The following is a 13,117-nucleotide window of genomic DNA, read 5'->3' as shown; positions in this document are numbered from 1 at the left end:
AGCCCCGTTTTAAGCAGATTTCCCAGAAGCCTAACTCAATGACTTTCAATTACATTGCAGTGACCATCTCAAGCAGTAAGGGAATATGGGAACTTCCATCTTTTCAGCAGAACAAATTCCCATCTGGGAGATGGGGAGAATGGATATTTTGGTAGGCAACTAATGATCTCTGACACAATTTGCTTATTAGAAACACGCTGTCCTAAGTACCTAGTGATTCCACTAGACCATACACTCCATAGGAGCAGGGACTTGGTCTATTTAGTTCACTATAGACCCCCATCCCACTCTACCCCACCCCCCAGTGCCCAGAACATTGCATGAAATATCGAGTTATTAATTGGCCCACAGTTAATCAATGAATAAGAGGCCGAGTCAGAATTAGAACCCTTACCTGCCCCCAAAGCCCAAACTCCCCCCAAAACGTCCATGTTTTGAGGCCTGTACAAAGAGGTAAATGGTAGAGCTTTGAGAGAAGCTAGAGAGGTAGATTAAAGGCTAAGTAGTGACAGTCCTGAATGCCTTTTCACTAGAGCTTTTAAACACAGATCCCACAGGGGACCAGGGACCATGTAAAGAGAGCAAGAAATGTAAGAGACTCAGTAGAATAGTGCACAAATCCAGGTTAATGCTGCTTGGCCTGAACGAAGACTTTGTCGGTAGAAACAGAGGACTGGGATGTATTTGAGAGACAGCTTTCAGGAGCCACAGGACAATGGCTGTAGGGAAAGGAGGTAGAAGGGATCATAGGCTTCTAATTTATGAGGCAGTGTGGATTAAAATTACATCCAGAGTAACTGATAGGAGATGCTGTAGATTTTTAAATGCAGATGCTAAGAGTATTTTTGCACAGAAAAACCACGAAACGATAGCCAAGGAGCCCAGTAAAATAAGCTAATTCAGCCAACGGACTGGAGGAATGAGATTGTTTTTAACCTCTTGTAGTTACCATGTGCATAATCCTCAGTTGGTTTGGAAAGGTTTTCATTTTTTGTTTTCTGTTGTTGTTGTTGTTTTCTAACAGGTGAGCTACTAGAAAAGAAGAATTTGTGTGAACAAACCACGGAGGACAAGCTCACTGTTCTCTGAATTCCCACTAAAGGGGGAGCCAGCCAGCATTAGCAGCAGCTCTGTAACTATTACAGGCTGAGGGATCGCCCTAGAACATGTCTTCTTTGAAAATGAAAGTCAGTATAACACTTCTAAACGTGGCTTTTTAAAACCTGAGAGCTTAAAAGTTTCTACTTCTCCCTTCCGGTCATGATTATCAGGTTTTTTCCCTTGAGCGCAACAAAGCTGCAGAGAAGCACTGCACAGTCAGCCCTCCGTATCCATGGGTTCCACATCTGCGGATATGCAGGGCTGACCCTCCGACACCATTTTATATAAGGGACTTGAGCGTCGGCGAATGTTGTTATCCATGGGGGATCCTGGAACCAGTACCCCACAGACACCAAGAGACAACTGTACTTAGGATAGAACATGCTGGTTGTCTACTTAATCCAGAAGTCGTGCAAAGTTAAAGATGGGCAAAGCATTTGGAAATATTATAGGTCTGAATTGTTCCACTTAAATCTGATGTCCTTGTGGCCAAAGCACTGCTTCCCAGCTCTCTGGAATTATCTGATCAATTTGACATTCACTAGATTTCATTTTGCTAACAATGTTTTGGCCAGCATTTTCTTTCCAATTATTGCTTTATAGACGTTTTGCAAGGTTCTTGAAATAGGAACAAATTTGATTTATGTAGTGGAACGTAACATCAGCAGTTGATTTAATTATGGGGCAGAAATGCATATGGAAATGTTTAAAAGAAATTTCCATTGTCAATTAGCTTTTGAAAACAAAGAAAATTCAAATTTTTAAATATAAAAAGATTCACAGTAAACTATGAAAGGTATTTTAGGACCAACAATATGTAATTTATTTCTTTGTTTACTGGTACTCCCTCCCACATCCCCTAATAAAACATTGTTATTAAAATATGTCAAAAATATTTTATTGTCTATTTATTTCCCAAATTGAATTATAACCTGATGGATTAGTTTCATTAAAAAGTTACAAAGAATCGAGAAAAAATCCAATAATATTGGAAAAAAATATACAGACCCAAATAAAATAATAAAAACAAGTGAAAAAGGAAGCAAAATACCCAGAATACCATAATTTACTTTCCTCTTAATGTCCCTAATTTGAGTGATTCATAACCAATTTCTAGAATAGTGTTTGTATCTTCAATTAACTCATTACAAACTAACTTTTGGTTTCTTTTAGTTTCCTTAGAATTGATGGGTCAAATGTTCAAACATAGCAATTCCTGGTTTCTGTCTTTGCAGTTTAAGATACCAATACTTAGCATTGTTTTCTCTAAAGAAGTCTTAAAGACTTGATAATATAATTGTCTGTACTTTAATTAATTTCCTAATGAGGAAAGTATTATTCTAAATATATTGAGGTTTCTAGGTACTTTTTTGTTTAAGCAGTTCCAATTATGCCCATTCCCAACCCAACCTCCAGGGCATGAGAATTCTGGCAGAAATGGTTTTAGATGCCATTATTAATATTTGTCAGGTCATGCAATCCATGCATTTTAGAGCTTGAAGGAAACTGATAGGTTTGAAGATCTGTTTGGTATTCTGAGATCTCTAGTCTGATTCTCTTTGATGTTTCTCTGGGTGTCACGGAATACTTAATCCTATTCATTGCCTGGACCATATCATCTCATAAACTTTCCAAATGAATAATCTCTGATCTACCCAATGTGACATTTTACTCACCTTTTGAAAGGTGGATTTATGAGAGAGAAATATACACTGTTTTAGAAAATTTGGTCCAAATTTCCCACCACACTTTTAAGCACTTCAAGGTTATGGTCCAAATATGACCAAACGCCTTTTTTTCCCCATGAAACCCTAGAAACATCCAAAACTCTATTGCTACACTAACGAACTACCTTTAGCATTCACCCAGGAAACCAAATCTAAATCATCATAATTTCCTAGGCTGACAGAAAATGACATTTAAGTCAATATTACTCTAAAGAATTTTTGCTCTCTTACTGCTTATGAACATATTTTCGAAACATAGGAGTAAGTTATAACCTACTGTGAGCTCCCGCTGAAGGCATAGATATAATTTTCAGCAAACCTCTCACTTAGACTGAAAGCCAGATTTGTCACAATAGTGCTATTCTAATTCAAACCACAAATCCTTCTCTAAAATAAAATCTTATATCTTATATCTGCAGGAGAAGAAAGTGCATTCTGTACAGGTTTAAAACCCATTGATTTCTGAGCATCTGCCAGCTCTATTCTCTTTCAAACACCTACCAAAACCCCAGCCCCTCCACAAATGCTCCCATATCTTGGCGGCAGTGAGGTCCAAGTCCATGGCCACCGATCCAGAGAGGCCAACACCACACTGCACATAATGATCCACTGAAAGGAAAAACTATTGTTTTGCATTAATTATTTATCTTATTTTTGTTCCGTGAGAACTTACCTTGACTCTGTAGCACACAGCATATAAAGATACTGTTTTTATTTTACTTTCTTTAGACTGGGTTCTGTGTTCCTCACTAATGACAGCAGTTCTAATTCTTAAAGGACCCAAAGCATTACTTTATGAGGTTTCTCACATAGAAGGGTATTTTAAAAGACTGAATTTTAATCTCCTCATTCTTTAACTTGGGAAAATCAAAGCAAATTGATAAATGTCCACAAATAACCACCGCTGATTAGCTTACAACTCCTTGGCCCTCTACAATTCTCTAGATGAATCAAACATAACTGACAGGGAAGGATCAGGGCCCTTAATGAGAGTGGACTGTTGCTTATAGATTATTTCAATAATCTGTGATCAAGAAATAAAAGAATATGACATACATGCTCCACTGGAAGGATATATTTACTTATTTAATTTGGCAAGGAATCTTGATGACTGTGTCTCTAGTACCTGGCAAAGAGCTCAGGTTCTCGAGTCTAACTGTCTGAACTCAGATCTTAGCTCCACCACTTCCATGAGGGATATTTATCTTCTCTGACCTGGGTTTTCTGATTGGTGAAATTGGTACCATCATAATAACATAACTTGTGGGGGCTATAGTTAGGATAAATGAGAGAAGATGACAGTTTGGGCAGGGGAGGTGGAAGAAGGGGGTGGGCAGAGACCTCTCTCCAGTTGCTTCCTTTGTTCACGCTCTGGCTCCTGAGTATCTCTCGTTCTTGTTGTTTTCCTGCTGCTCTCTTAATTCAGGGACTAACTGCAAACATCACGGAGCAGAGAATTGCTCGGTAGTATGAACATTTACTCCATGTACAGTCAGAGGGCCATGCGGTGAACTCATGTGATTTGGCAAATCCCATTTATTTCATCCGAAGCTTGAAATTTTTTTGTAAAATATAGGGTTCCACATGGGCCTGGGCTCTTACTGGATGAGGCCTTCCAAGCCTTCATGTTTGAGTCTCACCTAGTTTTATATTTCTAGCTCAACGTTGTTGACAATCATATTCACGCCCACAACTTTACAGAAAACTTAGAATTCTGGCTACCATTACTAGGGGCCTACTATGTGCCAGACACTCCATTTGTCACTTACCTTACATTATACAACAGTATGGGTATCTGTTTCACTTCTTTTTAACTTAGTGGGGAACTGAGACTTGGGAACTTAAGTAACTTGCCCAAGACAACACAGCTAGGAATGGGCCAAGCTGAGTCTGAGTACAAAGAGCCTACTATTCTCACGATGCCAGAGAAGGCGGGTAGATTCCAATTCACGTGCCCAGTGTGATGCACTGGTGGTGGGTGAGTGCTGTGTTAAGAAGCATTTTGGGGCTGGGCCTAGGCTCAGGGAAGAGAGTGCTGTTGACAACGGATAACTGAGCCAGCACCTCTGGTGGGGAAAAAGACAGAGGGTGGTAGGTGCCATGCTGCCTCCTGAATATCAGGCAACACAACCGCCTGGTTTCTACACACCAGAGGAAAGGCGTTAATTTGCCTCCTTGGAACACCTTCTAGTGCTTTTCTGTCCCTTTTCATCAAAGAAAAACATCTCCTTTTTGAAGCTTTTAAGCCCCACAAAATAGTCTTTCCAGCAATTCCCTTTGTTTAGTGCAGATTTTTCATCTCCTGGGCTGCAGGGAGACCAGTAGCAGCTTGATTTCACAATCTCTTCTCAACCACCGTACCTTCCCTCCCCCCTGAGCACTTTGCTGTCTAATTTCTGACGAGCCTACTTCTGATTGCTTAATCTCTCTGCAATGTAGTTTCCTTACCTATCTTTTTAAAAAGTGTGTGTGTGTGTGCATGTGTGTGGTGGTGCGGGGGGGGGGGGATGGGTACAGGACGTGCACAGTGATTCTCAGCCCTACTTGCACGTTAGAGTTACCTGAGCAGTTTTATAAACATGCCCATGCCTGGACCCCAGTCCAGATCGGTTGCGTCATCTCTGGAGCTGGGGCCCAGAGATCAGTTTATTAAAAGCTGCCAATTGATTCTAATATGCATCCATCCAGGGTAGAGAATCACTCAGCTACTACTAAATACTAATATGCATGGTATCAAATAATATCATTTGTTAAATAAACTGGCTAGGTTTAGGTTCACTTTCATGCCTCTTGCAGAAGCTAACTAGCCCCTTTAAATACTTACCTGCAAGTTTTTGAAAACACACATTTCAGACAACTTTTAAATATCTTGCCTTTCTTATGGAACTGTCATATAACTATATTGTTGGATTTATTAGTCTTCCTCCTTTGCAATGTGTAGTGTTCTAATTTGATTTATAACTTACTGTGTTTGCTAAATCAAGTGTTTCTCAAAGTGCAGTCTGTGGACCATCTATATCAGAACCACCTGATGTGATTCTTTAAGAAAAATGATGAGTCCCAGAGCTACAGGCTCTCCTCTGGAGGTGATGCCTGGGAGTCAGTGTTTTTAAGAAGCACCTGCAGCAATTGGTTAGCATGCTAAAGTGTAAGAGAAGGACTCCCTTCACCTTAGACTGATGTGTTTGACAGGTACCATAGCACCACAGCACTAGACACACATGGGAGTTTAATAAACACTGTCTGATAATTATTGTGAAGCATACAAAATACTGACTGTAGCATTTACACATAGGCCTTATGCTGCCATTTTTTTTAAAAAAAGTATACTCTTCCACTTATACTTAAGTCTCTGCTAAGCAAACTACTCTTTAGTTGAGGATAGCTGCTAGGTTTGTGTTTTTATTTGGTTTTGAATATTCCCTTCCTTTCTTTTTTTAAATTTTTATTTATTTGTTTATTTGGCTGCATTGGGTCCCAGATGCAGGTGCAGTCTTCCCTCTAGTTGCGGCGTGCAGGTGTGTGGGCTCCAGAGCACGTGGGCTCAGCAGCTGTGGCACACAGGCTCACTAGTTGCGGCAGGTGGGCTTAGTTGCCCCAAGGCATGTGGGATCTTAGTTCCCTGACCAGAGATCGAACCTGTGTCCCCTGCATTGGAAGGTGGATTCTTAACCACTGGAGCACCAAGGAAGTCCCTCTTCCCCTCCTTTTTAATCATCTCTGCTGAATTCATATAGACCTTGAAATCAGGAACAACAGTTGTTCTTTGTTGAGCTTCTTTGTAAACAGGTTTAACCTCAAGGACTTCTTCCCTGCTGCAGAAACCAATTACCTAGGTATTGGGTGGGGAAATCATGAGGCCCCGCAAACCAGGTTTGAAAACAGAAGTCTCAATCTGATGTGCAACTCTCCACTGATGCACTCAGAGCCTAGCCCTGGTCCCTGGATTCCTTGGTGCTTATTTTTTCTTCGAAAAATCATCTAGTACCTGGTTCATAAAGCCCAGTCATCATTAATGAGTCAATGGATATAAAATCTTTTTAATATCTGATGTAAAAGCCCCATTTCATGTACAAAACAACCCTCTTATTGCATTAGTACTTGAGTGATTTGTTTTGGTAAATCTAGAATTCAATTATGATGTTTTCTAACAGATAGATTTCACTTTAGAGGCTTTTAAGAAATGGAAATTCATGTGTAGCTGAACTAAGTGGTGACCAGACATAGTTTTCATAAAGCACGTTTCCTTCAAGGAGGAAAGTTTTCCTCCTTGAATTTTATGGTCATTCTAAATTAGGTAGGGTTTGTAATGATGTCAAAGGCTGGCTTTCTCTAGAAGATGACTAGCCACCCCTAGCTGACGCCATAAAGTTGTATTTTTCTGTTCCTAGTGATTCCCAGGATGATTCTGAGTCACTTTTGTAGCCTTGAACAAAACATAATTTTCTGAATTATCATTTTTACTTTATATTATGTAAAGCAAAGAGACTATATCTCTAACATTATGGTCTACATGTACATCCAAACACACTACCATTAGACGCCAGATTCACCTACTCAGAGCCCCCTTGGTTTCAGTTCATGTGCACTTGAGACAAACAGAATCTGGTTTAGGACAAAATGAGCTCATTCCCCTGGACAGAGGAAAAACTCAGCATGCCAGTTTTGACTCTAATTTCACTCGTGTACTGTTATGATTCTTCAGCACAACCATGAAATCTTGATTGATCTACTTTAGAATTCAAATGTAACTCTGGAATGCTAATTTCATAGTCATCCTTCCTAGAAAAAGCTGGTGAGACCATCCGTCATCTGTAATGCAAACAATAGCAAACATTTTGTGGCACTCTGTACCAGGCATTTTGTAAATGTTTCATGTGCATTATTTCATTCCAGTCCCTACAGCAAGTCCTAGAGTCAGTACTCTTTGTGATCCCATTTTATAGAAGAAACTGAAGCACACAGGTGTGCCACACGTAGCCACAGTCAGAGGTGCAGTTTAAAAAGGTCTGTCTGATGCCACAGCCTGTGCTCTTACTACAAGATGGGTTACCATTGTTTCTGTGGTAAAATAATAGCACTGTAACAACTAATATTAATTGATTGCTAGCTATGTGCCAGATGAGTTAGATGCACTTTACATGTAATTGTTCACTTTTTCAGGTAACTATTATTATCACCAGGGCTTCCCTGGTGGTGCAGTGGTTGAGAGTCCGCTTGCCGATGCAGGGGACACGGGTTCGTGCCCCGGTCCGGGAAGATCCCACATGCCGCGGAGCGGCTGGGCCTGTGAGCCATGGCCGCTGAGCCTGCACGTCCAGAGCCTATGCTCCACAGCAGGAGAGGCCACAACAGTGAGAGGCCCGCGCATCGCAAAAAAAAAAAAAAAAAAAAAAAACTATTATTATCACAATTTTGCAGATGAGGAAACTGAAGCTGAGAGAGGTTAAGTAAATTGACCAAAGTCTCAAAATCAGGAGGTGGCAGAACTAGGTTCATAGGGTGGGCCTGCGTTGACCGGTCAGTGTCCATTTGCACCAAAGCTGCAGTGCAGGGACCTGAGGAATGGGCAAAGGGTCAAATGTAGGGGTGGATGCAACAAAGAATTGTGGGAACAATGGACAGACTCAAAGTGGTTGGGCAGAGAGGAACCACGGGATCCAAGGCAAAAGAACTTCAACTGAGCAGCATTAACAGAAGAGGCAGTTTGGGAAGACAGCCATAGGTGAGACCCTGAGGCCTGGGAGAGTGGCAGCAGAACCCACACATGATTTGGAGGAAGGTGGTCAGAAAGCCAGTGGAATGAGGCGGAGGGATGAAATCCTGCCAGTGACCTCATCAGAGTCCTGATAAACTGAGTTAACTCATCCCTAACTAAATAAAAATCACGATGACCATGGACTTTATTTGTAATGTCTTCCCTATAGAGATCAACAAAGAAGTCTCTCGTCCTCCCTCACAGAGCTTGCTAACATTCCCGTTTCCCATTTACGCAATTTACTTTGACTAGAACAGCCATCCACTGAATTCATTAAAGGTTTTTGTTGTGAAAGTGTCTTGACTCTGGATAGTGTCTTCAATAAAACATGTCTCACTTTGTTCTCTCTCAGTCAGTCTCCCTGGACACCCCACATAATCATCCTTTTGTAAACAATGCAGGCTTTGAAGCCACTAGGAGCTCTGCAAGGCTGAGAGAGACGAGAATGAGCTACAGGCTCCCTGGTGGAAACCAGAGACTGGAAATCTTTCGTAACCTTCACTGTTTTTCCTGATTATGAAAGTAGTGAGTGTTCATTATAGAAAATACATGAAAGCACCAAGAAAAAACTATTATCCAATAGAGATAAGCAAACATAACATCTGGTTTAGAGTATTTTGGTTTTAGAGATTATATATATATGTAAAATGTTTTTAGTTTTTAAGCATTAAATTATGTGGAAATTTTATTTCCTTTTTTTTCTTTCACTTGATGCAGATCAAAAGTATCTCCCCATGTCAAATCAATATTCAGCGTACGGATTTTTAGTGACAACATATTAGCCCATCCTATTGAATTTCTGGTACTTTATAGTTCAGGATTCCTTTTTTGCCTTTTTATATTAGGCTGTTATGTTTGCTCTGTGGTTATATATTCAAACCCTGCCTTATTTGTTTCCTCTTTATGCTTTCTGAAATTTAAGACACTGGTTCTGAAACCCAGAAAACCCTGCTAAATAAGCATTGGAAAATAGAAATTCTGTTCTGTCTTGAGTTCTGCCATCAATTCCCTAAACAGCTGTGGCCAAATCCCTCTTCTCTGTGTGTCATATTCCACATCTGTCATGTTGCACTGTCTAATTTAAACATACTGTACTTTGGTAAATGAGAGGATTCCACCTGGCCAGCCATGGCACTGAGTTACAGAAGAGCTGGCGTTTCCTACAGAGAAACGATCATAATGGCGTGGGCCAGACATTGTGCTAAGCACAGCACACACATTATTCATTTGATTCTCCCAACATCCCAGTGAGGTAAGAACTATTATTCACATGCGGTAGAAGAAGAAAATGAGGCTCAAGGAGGTTAGGTAACTTGGCAGACACCTAGCAAGTAACAAGTTGGGGTTCAAGCCCAGCTTTCACTCGTAGCCCCCGGCGATGGCTATTGCTTTTAATGGAGTAAAGCACTCCTCCCAAAAGATTCCAAACTCTGTAACCACGTCCTGTGAGGGAGCATAATGACCAATTGCTTTTCAGACACGTCTGCATCTTTTAGAAGCCAGTGGGCAACTGTACATGAGACAGATTTTCTTAAATGTTCAAATGAAGTAGGAAGTACTGAAAACAGATGTGTGATACAGGAAAGAAAAATGGCTCTTCAGACACAACTCTGGAAAATTGAGACAACTCTAGGATCCAATTTAAAAGAGAGTCCCAGATCCTGACATTTCCGAGGGCCCTGGTCTTCATTATCCTTCCTGAGTATTTTAATCACAAAAGTATGTAGCTCTTTAATATCTCCTTCGTCCTGCTCCTCCCTTGCACAAGGAAATGGTATTTTGAGTTTTTGAAACCAGTTCACAGATACAGGTCTATTTTTGTGAATCCAGACACATCCCTCCATATTCCCTCACCATCCCATCCTCCACTGTGTCTGTCCCTCCCTCCCTCCCACCCTCACACGCACAAAGGCCCTCAAGGAGACCTCAGAATAGAGAGGACCTCGCCCACCATGCCTGCCAGCCTCCCTGCCCCATGATGACTCACACATTTCACAGAGCCACCAAGACAGAAGAGAACTGATCACAGAACAAGCCATTGCCATCCTTCAGTCTGAGCTTTCTGCAGCTAAGCCTCTGCCTGCCGGCTCTGGTGCCATCTCAGTGCAGCATCCAAGTGACACCCACATTTTTCTGGAAGAGGAAGAAAATGGGGAAGCGACGGAGGACAGCTTTGGCCTGCTGGGACTAAAGCTATGCTGTCCAGTTCAGCAGCCACTAGTCTCATGTGGCTAGTGAGTACTTGAAATGTGGCTAGTCCAAAGTGAGATGTGCTGCAACTGTAAAATACACACCAGATTTCAAAGATAATATACGAAGAAAAGAATGTAGACCATCTCAGTAAGGAATTTTTAATTGACTATGTGTTGAAATGATACGCTGGGTAGATTGGAGTAAATAAAATATATTATTAAAATCAACTTCAGGGAATTCCCTGGCAGTCCAGTGGTTAAGACTTCACCTTTCAATGCAGGGGGTGCAGGTTGGATCCCTGGTGGGGGAGCTAAGATCCCACATGCCTCGCAGCCAAAAAACCAAAACATAAAACAGAAGTAGCATCGTAACAGATTCAATAAAGACTTTAAAAACCACATCAAAAACATCTTTAAAAAAAAAATAAAAAAAAAATCAAGTTCACCTGTTTTCTTTTTACTTTTGTAATCTGGCTACTAGAAAATTTTTAAATTGCATATATGACTCATATTCCATCTCCACTGTATTTCTATCAGGCTGCACTGGAGTTTTAGCATTTCTGCTGGCTCAGGTAGGTAAGACAGGACTTGAGTTTGCTGCCTCTGCCTTGGCAGCCACGGAACTGATCAGATCTCACCTCAACTCAGCTCCTGTCACAGTGGGTCTGTTCTTAGGTTCGTCTGGATGTGTTTGAAAGGAGCCTACCCCAGCATGTGGCAAATCCAGGGCATGGGTCTTTTTCAAATGTCTTAGAAATCCAACCCCTCTCTGCCCTCCGCTGAAGGGGAGCGGTTAGAAGACGAAGGTCACTAGCTCCCCTTTCAGAAACTTCCTTCTTCAGGAAGGACAAATCACTCCCATATGGCCCAACCTAGCCCTGGGTCCTTCCGCTGCACTCCCTTTCTCTCTTTTCCTCCCAAGATAGAAGGCCACCTCCCAGGGAAGGATCTGTAGCAGAAAGAGGCCTGCCCTGAAGAGACCTGGAGGAAAAGCCTTTATGTGACAGCTTTGGGTACCCTACACAGGCATCCTTCAGCCAAGTCTCATCATCTTCTGATCTTCAGGAAGAGCCGAGAGGATGGTAATACCCGGGAAAATATTGCAGAGCAAACTTCCCTCTGGCCATATTCTGCAAACTCCTCAAAGAAGCCTATCTCCAGAGGCACACTGCTTCAGGAGCTTCAGCAGTGGCTTGAGAAATTTAATGGTCACCGAGTACCACAGTGCAATAGCCAACATCAGCTGGCAACATCAGCTTTCTTAGAAATGCAGGTACACGGGCTCTGCTGCAAATTTTCTGAGCTAGCATCTTCAAATGCGTGCCCCAGGAATCGATGTCTAAGAAGATTCCCAGGTGACTTGTATGCACGGTAGAATCTGAGTGATGCTGCTAGAATTCACAACTGCTGTTTTTGCCTGATCAGCACCCACTTACTCTTCTTCCAATTACACCCCCTGATGTGCCTTAGGAAACCCCTTCTCCCGGTCTCAGGATGTACAGCAGGGACTAGACTGTTCCTTTAATTCCAAAAAGTACATGAGAATTAGGCCTGGCCAGTTAGAGCCTTGGGAGCACCTGGAATCTGCTGCAGGTCACCCCTGGGGTGGACTGAGGGGATATATTCAGGTAGCCCACTAGCACCTGCTACAGCCTCCCTGTAAGACTCTGGATAGTTCCTTCTGCTAAAGACACATTTGAAAATCACAGGTCTCAGTGATCTCCAGGTCTCTTCCAGCCCTGCGGCTCCATGGTCCAGTGCCTCACAAGCTCCCTCATGGACACACCTCTGAGGGAGCAGGCATAGGAGGTGCTGCTGTGTCCTTGGAATGGCAGAGAGGGCATCACTCTCTGAGAGAATGCGGTGTTCTCTTCAAACTACTCTCTGTCTAGTGGGGGAAGATTTCTGATGTGGGTAGATTTACCTCAGCTCTAATCCCTTTAGATGTGACATGGTGAACAGGCAGCTGAGATAACCCCTTCCATGATTGTTCCTCCTGAAGTCCAGTACTCAAAATACAGCTTCAAATAATACCAAAGGGCTAACTGATGCCCAGTTTCTGGGGCTCCATTTATAAACAATGTGAATCCTGGGGTCTTGCGTGTTATGGCTGACCCCCCCCCCCAAGCATCTCACCAGTGCTGGGGCATGGCGGGGTTGACGGTGGGTGGGGGGAAGACACTTCACAAAAGACCCGCAGGGACTGGCGATAGGTGAGCAATCCGGAGGGTCTGGGCTGCGCGTGGGAGGTTTTACGTTTCCTGACCTGGCTTCTCTCAGGACAGGTCAGACATGTCCAGGTCCAGAAAAGCCAATCAAGGAGAAAATGGAAGACATAT

At 42.2% G+C, this 13,117-nt stretch overlaps 1 long non-coding RNA gene across 1 annotated transcript in view; it reads right to left on the bottom strand.

Annotated features, from left to right (window-relative positions):
• LOC117201682 (uncharacterized) overlaps window positions 1-1,022 on the bottom strand; it is a 112,526-nt gene extending 111,504 nt beyond the window's left edge. The window contains exon 1 of the long non-coding RNA XR_007476364.1: window positions 950-1,022. This is a non-coding gene — a long non-coding RNA (uncharacterized LOC117201682). The remainder of the gene's footprint in view (window positions 1-949) is intronic.
• Between the last annotated feature and the right edge of the window lie 12,095 nt (window positions 1,023-13,117).

The sequence above is a fragment of the Orcinus orca genome, chromosome 3 (assembly GCF_937001465.1).
Source record: "Orcinus orca chromosome 3, mOrcOrc1.1, whole genome shotgun sequence".
Classification (NCBI taxonomy): Eukaryota; Metazoa; Chordata; class Mammalia; order Artiodactyla; family Delphinidae; genus Orcinus; species Orcinus orca.
Note: the sequence above shows the minus strand (reverse complement) of the source record. Positions and strands in the feature narration are given on the sequence as shown.